This window comes from Manihot esculenta, chromosome 3, assembly GCF_001659605.2.
Source record: "Manihot esculenta cultivar AM560-2 chromosome 3, M.esculenta_v8, whole genome shotgun sequence".
Lineage (NCBI taxonomy): Eukaryota > Viridiplantae > Streptophyta > Magnoliopsida > Malpighiales > Euphorbiaceae > Manihot > Manihot esculenta.
The window spans coordinates 5,027,349-5,035,254 of record NC_035163.2 but is presented as its reverse complement, the minus strand read 5'-3'; the positions used below and the strand labels follow the sequence as shown (position 1 = coordinate 5,035,254).

The 7,906-nt window shown below is 33.6% G+C and overlaps 1 non-coding gene across 1 annotated transcript; it reads right to left on the bottom strand.

Moving 5' to 3' along the window:
- Positions 1-1,245: 1,245 nt before the first annotated feature.
- TRNAE-CUC lies at positions 1,246-1,318 on the bottom strand. The gene has a single exon. It is a non-coding gene; the product is annotated as a tRNA-Glu (tRNA).
- Between the last annotated feature and the right edge of the window lie 6,588 nt (positions 1,319-7,906).

Genomic DNA, 7,906 nt, shown 5'->3' with positions numbered 1-7,906 from the left:
TTTTTTATTCTTATAGCCATTTACACTCTATTTAGAAAGAGATAGAATAAAATAAAATTTTATAGGATATAATTTATAATATTTTATTATTTAAAATAAAAATAAAATATTTTAAAATTTAAACAATTTGCTATGATATTTAAAAGTGAGTTGAAATTGCTGGTCCTTAAAAGTTTATAAAAATCATAAAAAAAATCTTATTTTAAAAATCCTCAATTTCTCAGGAACACAAGTTTGATATTTTTAAATTTTAAAAAATCTTTTATTATCTTAAAAAATATTCTAATATTGGTAAATACTAAATTATATTATTTAAATTATATCATTTTTTAATTTTTATGATTTTATCATATACTAATTTAATTATTAATTAAATCATAAACTTTATATATTATTTTAAATGTATTTCACAGTCACTTTTACTGTTAGTGTCTAACGGATTTGCTACTTCATCTGCCACGTCGACAAATTTTATAGTATAATTGATAAAAATTTAAAACATTATAGTATAATTGTAATCTTTTTAAAATTTAGAGTTTTTTTAATCATTTTATCTAAAATTAAAATTTATAATATTAAAATTTTATATTATTATTATAATATATTTATTTAATTTTATCACATATTAATTTAATTTCGAATTAATTTATCTCCTAAATTATTTTTTTAAATTCTATTCTAAATATTATTATAGTTTAAAAAAATACATAATTAACAATATAGTTGAAAGTAAAAAATTTTTAAATAAAATATAATTAACAATATAATTGCAATTGCACTATATATTAATTTAATGATCAATTAAATTCTATTCTTACAATATATTTTTTAAATAACTTTTTTATAAAACATTTTCAATTATATTATTATTATTATAAATTATTATACTTAAATTATTGATATAAAATAGTATATTTAAATTATTGATAAAATTAAAATAAATATAATAATAATATCAAATATTTTAATTATTATAAATTTTAATTTTAAGCAAAATAGACACTAACCACACAAAAACAATGGTAGAATACATTTGAGATAATATATAAAATTTATGATTCAATTGATAATTAAATTAATATAGGGTGTAATTATAAAAATTTTAAAAATAATACAATTTTTTAGTGATTAACTCAACTTTCAAGGACCATTCGTTATTTACCGATTCTTTGATATTAATATTTTATAACCTTACACCTTCTTGCAAGGCCTCGCCTTTAACTGTATGTGTGGAAAAAATAAGCCTTCCGTTGCCGGGAATCGAACCCGGGTCTTTCGGGTGAGAGCCGAGTATCCTGACAAACTAGACTACAACGGATGAATAATGTTTTCAGTTCTAATTTTTTGTATAAGTCTCTGTCACTGTTAGTTTACCAGATCACACCCATATTAGTTTATCTCGAAATCAAGGATAATTTCTAATTAGATCCTAAAAGAAAGATTAACTTAATTAAAATTTTCAATTACCTTATCAAATTCAAACCCACCATATTTTGAAGATACAAAAACATTTAACATATCTTCAATATCGACTTCAATATCCCCAATACTATCATTTCTATTCTTTAGATAAAAAATGATTTTTTTAAAGGCATTAGTTTCACCTGACCAAGAAAAATATCATACCTTCTATAAAATCACTTAAACCGACCCATAAACTCTCTATACAACTTACCACCAATGCAAAGGAAATATAACCATTTTATTTATAAATCTCAATATTTATCTTACATTTTAACCTACCATTAAAAAGTTTAATCTAAGTCTATTTTCTATACTAACTACTATTATTAGCTATTTTTCTTGAATTTGTTGCTACTTTTTCAATATTTTCAACCTTGAATTCAGTCTCCTGTAAAAATTATAATGTTATTAAATTTTGACATTTATTTAGTTGTCTCTTAATCTAAAGTGTAAACTTTTTATTACACTTTAAAAAAAAATATAGTAATAAAAATACTGCATAAAATGAAATAAATCAAAGTATATTTATATTTATCATTGGTCAGAATTGATGATTTCAGTTTAGAGAATTGATCGAATTAAAATTCGGTAGGTAGTTGGCTAATAAATATAGAGCGGTGAGTTTATATTTATCCTTTCATTTGCATCACATCAGTCGAATGTACAATACACACATTGGCTAATAAATATAGAGCGGTGAGTTTATATTTATCCTTTCATTTGCGTCATATCAGTCGAATGTACAATACACACATTTAAAATTTCAGAGGAACTAAATGAGCTGACTATCGTACAGGTAACTTTCACTTATTCTTTAATTGTATCAAATCATATTCATTCTACTTGATTTTGTCAAAATTGATTTTTTTTTATTGGCTTAAAATATATTCAAACTATAGACACATATCTTGATTATAATGAGTCTGAAATTTTATTAGTCATCATAAATGGAAATTGTACAGATAACTTGCACTTATCTTCTAATCGTATTAAATCGTATTAAATCGTATTCGGTCACCTTGACTTTGTTGAAATTGATTTTTTTTATTAGCTTAAAATGTGATTGGACCATAGACACGTCTCCTGACCATAATGAGTATGATATTTTATAAATTATGAGGAATGGAGATCATATTATAGTTTTTTCTAAATTTTAAAAATTTTCTCCCTAAAACTTTAGGGTATAAGAAACTAAAAATTTAATTAAAATCAATCAATTTCAACATATTCAATCTAAGTCGGTTAATTTTAAGTTTAAATTGAATTCATTTAATTACAGATAAAATCATATTGGACAATAACTTATGTTTAGAGTTTTCGAGTGATAAGATTAAAAATATTTGACTTGAATAATAATTTAAAAATGTTTTAGGGGAATCAATTACACATCAGCGTAATGAAAATCGATTTTAAAAAATAAAAGTGGGGCAGAATCTAGTTATTAATATTGTAATCACTGTATTCTCGGACTTAGCCGACAGCAAGTGTATTTAGATTATTTGAGAATTGTTAAATTAAGCACGTCACAAGCAAAGTGCACGCAACATGGCACGCACTGCCATTCTGCTCGACGATCCTAAAAGAATAGAGGAGTGTAGGAGTTGTCTTTCATGCTGTAGGGGATTCAATAAAGTGACTATATACGTAGTTGAGTTAAGCTTTCTTGGTGGAGGGGAGCAATGATTGACGCTGCGTGCACCGAGATGTTATATCGGACTCATTAAGTAAAGGTAGTATCCAGAACAAGTTGCGGGACAAAAATATTGAGTGAAGATCGGGTTCTTCGGGTGCCTCAAAGAGTGGGCCAAGGCAGATGAAGCCTGTGTTCCGATGGGACTGGGACGTCCCCTTTGGCTCGTTGCGCTAGTAGCTTGAGTGGAGGAGCATCACTTCGGAGAAACGATGCTGAGATCAAAGTGCTTAATTGCAGACATGCTCGAGGGTGATCATGGTTTGAGTGGAGGAGAGTTGTCACGTCCATAAATTCTGGAGATGTGTAACAGCATGCTGGAGAAGATGTTGCCGTGAAGATTAGTTAGGGAGTTACTCGAAAGGGCCTTTGTGTGTGGGATCACCATTCCTGCATACATTGGTCGGGGGCTGGAGCCGCCCCCCTAATGAGCCCAAGGTAGGGCAAAACCAGTCAGCGTGGCAAGACTCCTCAATAGTCTAAATTTGGCAGGCTGTAACCTCGTAGGGGCCTGTCCAAGTGTCGTATAGGCACAGTGACTCAAAAGCGCCTATGACACGTGGTTTCTTTTCCTTCCTCTTTACCATCTCTCTCTCTCTCTCTGATTTCTCCCTCTCCCGACTACTATTTCAAGCAAGATTAGTCTCTTTAAATTCCTCTCCTCACGATTTTTACATAGATACTAAGATTGTCCACCATCGTCGCTTGGTTTGCACGAATCAAGTATCCAAAATTTATGACTCTTTTATTTTCTCTCCAAGCTTTCTCCCACACCAGATATGTAACAACCCGGAAACCGGACCGCTACCGGCGCTAGGATTCAGATCGACTTAAGGTCGCCGGAACCCGTAGCAAGCCTAACATACATCCTGTCATACCTGATAAATCCCATACATGATCATACATTTTCATAAAAACTTTAAACTTTTCATATACCAAGCTTAACCTGTGCATGCATCATAACTGTAAACATAAAAACCCCATACTGGAGCCCTCATCAAATGCTCCAGTTGGGTCAACATTTAATACATCAAACTTGGTTCAACATATATCATCATTAGAATATTTCATAAAGATCATGTACAAAAAGGGATTACCACTACTGTTAGGGCCAAGCACAATACTAAACCATAAAATATTTCTCTACATTACATTACATTATACCATTTTACATTACATGTCCACTACTAATCTATTACATAAACATAGCCTTGCTGACTTTCCCATAGCTACTTGTGCTCCTGCAAACCTGGGGGTTAGGGGAGAAGGGTGAGCTACAAAAATCCAGTGAGCAGAACAGTGAAAACAATTTAATAAACATATGCTTACATGGATTGCATCACAACACAAACAATTCACATCATGGATGGACTGACCCAAAAATCCCTCTACTCTGTGCCCGGCCCTCGGTGGAGCTCCTCAGGACTTCTATTACATAACATAAGCTCTGTGCCAGGGGCGTAGTGCAGGCCACACCTGGTCTTTCCTGTACTTTGTGCCCAGCCCTCAGTGGGGCTCCTCAGGACTTCTATTACATGATATAATATCTAGAGGGCTAATGGGTCGTCCTGTTGTCCATCCACATCAACAACCATTTATGCAATGCGGCATATTCGTGAAATCTAATGCATCCAACCTATTTCATATACATGATGCATGAACATGCTTAAAAAGTTTGATTGCTTTAAAAATAAAAGAGTTATGTTCTACTCACCTCTGGCTGACTCTGAACTAACTCTGAAGCAGTTATCTCACTGCTGATCACCTCGGTTCCTCAGGTTCGATCCTACACAGGTGGACTCAAATGAGAGACCAAACATACTCTAACATGACTCTAAACAACTCCCCAAAAACCCCCTAAAACATCATGAAACATGCATGCAAAACAAGCAAAGGAAGACTGGGCAGGGGACTTTCGGCGGCAGGTTCGGCGGCCGAAGGTCCCTCCAGATCCGAAAGTCAGACACTTTCCGGAGCAGGTTCGGCGGCCGAAGCTCCCTCCAGATCCGAAAGTCACTAACCTTTGGGGGCAGGTTCAGCGGCTGAAACTCCCCTCCAGAGCCGAAAGTCCAAACTTTCGAGGGTGAGTTTAGGCGGCCTAAAGCTGCCTCCACAGGCAGGTTCGGCGGCCGAACATGGCTTCAGCGGTCGAACTTGGGTTCTCCAGAATGGCAGAACCCGATTCTGCCTCTCTCATCTAGCCTCCCAAAACCCTCCAAACTCATACTCAACACTCAAAAGCATGCATAAACACATCATCAAGCATATAGGGGTATAAAACTAGCCTATACCCCAACAAACATCACATTTCTCATACATTTAACAAAAAGCAACATAAACCCTAACATTTTACTACTAGCCTAAACATGCATTAAAACCCTTAACCCCTTCTTAAAACTTACTTAAAACATAAAAGAAGGCGAGAATCTACACTTACCTCTTAAAGATCGAGAGGAGATGTGATCCAAACTTGGAGATTGGGAGAAATCGAGCTCTGGGGGTCTCCAAGCTTCAAAACCTTGATCTTAGCTTAAAATCTTCAAAACAAAGGTGAAAACTCATCAAAAACTTGAAGGATTGAGGGAAAACATAAAATCAACCAAAGGAGGGCGAAATCTCACCTATGCCCGAAAATAGAGAGAGAAAACTCGCCCATTTTCAAACAAGGGGCCTTTTATAGGTGGCTGGCCAGACCACCTTCGGGGGCCAAAGGTGCTTCCGCAAGAGCCCAATGTTCAGCTGCCGAACATGAGGTTCGGCGACCGAACCTGGATTTTTCCTCCATGACTTTTTCTTTCAAAACTCAATTTCTTTCTTCATTAAAACCATAAAAACATGTAAAAACATTTTATGAAAACCTTATTTTACCCTTCTAGAAGGCTCCGACATCCGAGAATTCCGGATTCCAACGGAGATTCCGCCGGAAAGTAGGAATTTCGATGCCGGGGTCTAGCCGGGTATTACAAGATATCCTATCGAAAATCTGAAGCCACCAGCGTGTTACAATCATAAAGAGCTTTATGTAGACACCAATCTCATAATTTTTCCACACCGAAAAATTTTAGAAACCCATAACTTGACAGTGAGCTTTCAGGCTCTTAGAGTCATATTTTTCATAAAATAAAATTATATTCATATTTGTGATATTATGAGCTTCGTGTAGGTACCTTTATTTTGGAAAAATTCTATCGGCACTCGGGACTGGAATTTTAGTCCGAACGTGTAGGCTCCGGGACTGATCCTCAAAAAAGGTCAATATTATAGTCCTTTTCATCATTTTTAGACGTTCCGGATGCTTTACAAGTATCAAAATTAGCTTTGGTAAGCCTAAACTCAAAATTGTCATCTTACTATAATGTTGATATTTAGGTTCATGCATTATCAAGTATCTTAGGTAGGATATAATAGAGTAAAATCAATTGTTATGATAAGATATCATTATTGAAAACTCTAGAGAATATTGGTAGAATTTTTAAAAGGCTTTTAGCATTTTATTGGATTGTAGAGATATTAAGACACATGAGCAAAAGTTTATAAGAAGCAGTAATTGGATAGTTTTGATAAGCGTCGGATGAATAATATATTTTTGTGTTGCGAGCATGAGACCATTGTGCTTGTATAGATAGACAAATTGTGTTTATTTGCAGGGAGGTTAGATCCTAGGTATAGGAGAGACTCTACTGAAATTTCATCATAAGCTTAGATTATCTTTGCCACTTTATTTATTTTCTTGTAGTTTGTCTTTGATAATGTTTTGATGGCTTTATATAGATAATCTGAATAAACTATCTTCTCTCCAGTAAGACCGTTAGACGACGAGTCACCCCATTTTGTGAGCTGAATATTAATTATCTTTGAAAATCCAATAACATTTATATTTATCTAATATGCTCATGCATCACTTATATTATATACCTAGTTGATATGTTAGGAGTATCCACTACTCTTTGCATTATGTTTTTTTGTGTTGAGCTGCCTTGGAGATAAGTTGGAGCTTTTATATATATATATACATAGATGGATATGAATTCCCGGGATAGGTACGCCATATTATCTCGCTGACTCTCGAGGATATAGATGGGCGGGGTAGGTACGATGCTATATTATGCTGACTCTCGCCACTGCAGGGTAGGTACAACACTGTATTTCGCTGACTCGTGCATAATGGTTTGAGTGAATGTATTGGATTGAGAGAGCTATGATATGGGGTCGACTTCCAATATTTACTTTTGGATCAGTGCATGAGTCGCTCCAATTTATTCTCTTGTGGGAAGATTGCATGATTAATTGATTGATGAATTTTTATCAGTAGGATTGTATTAGTATTAGACAATTATAAGATTTATGATTATAATTAATATCCATACTCATTGAGTAGAATGCTCACCCCTGTTCAATTTTTTTTTTCAGATGACAGGTGTATTTCTTTGAGAGTCGACCTGCAAATTCTTTCTCGTAGGATTATGTACATTTTTATTATATTTTGATATTTGAAACTTTAACTCTATAACTCTGCAGTGACTATTGAGGGTATCCTCTAGGTTATAGGAATGAGATGCAACTGACTAATAGACGCTTAATTGAATGTACACAACATGTGTTGAGACCAATCCCTAGTCAATGGGTGACAGACTATGTTATTCCAAGAATTGAGGATATGACTTGAGTTCAATTTTCAGAACTGTTTATTAATAGATTCGTACCAGAGAGGTTCAGAGATAATCAACAGTGGGCATTTGAACAAGATGCTAA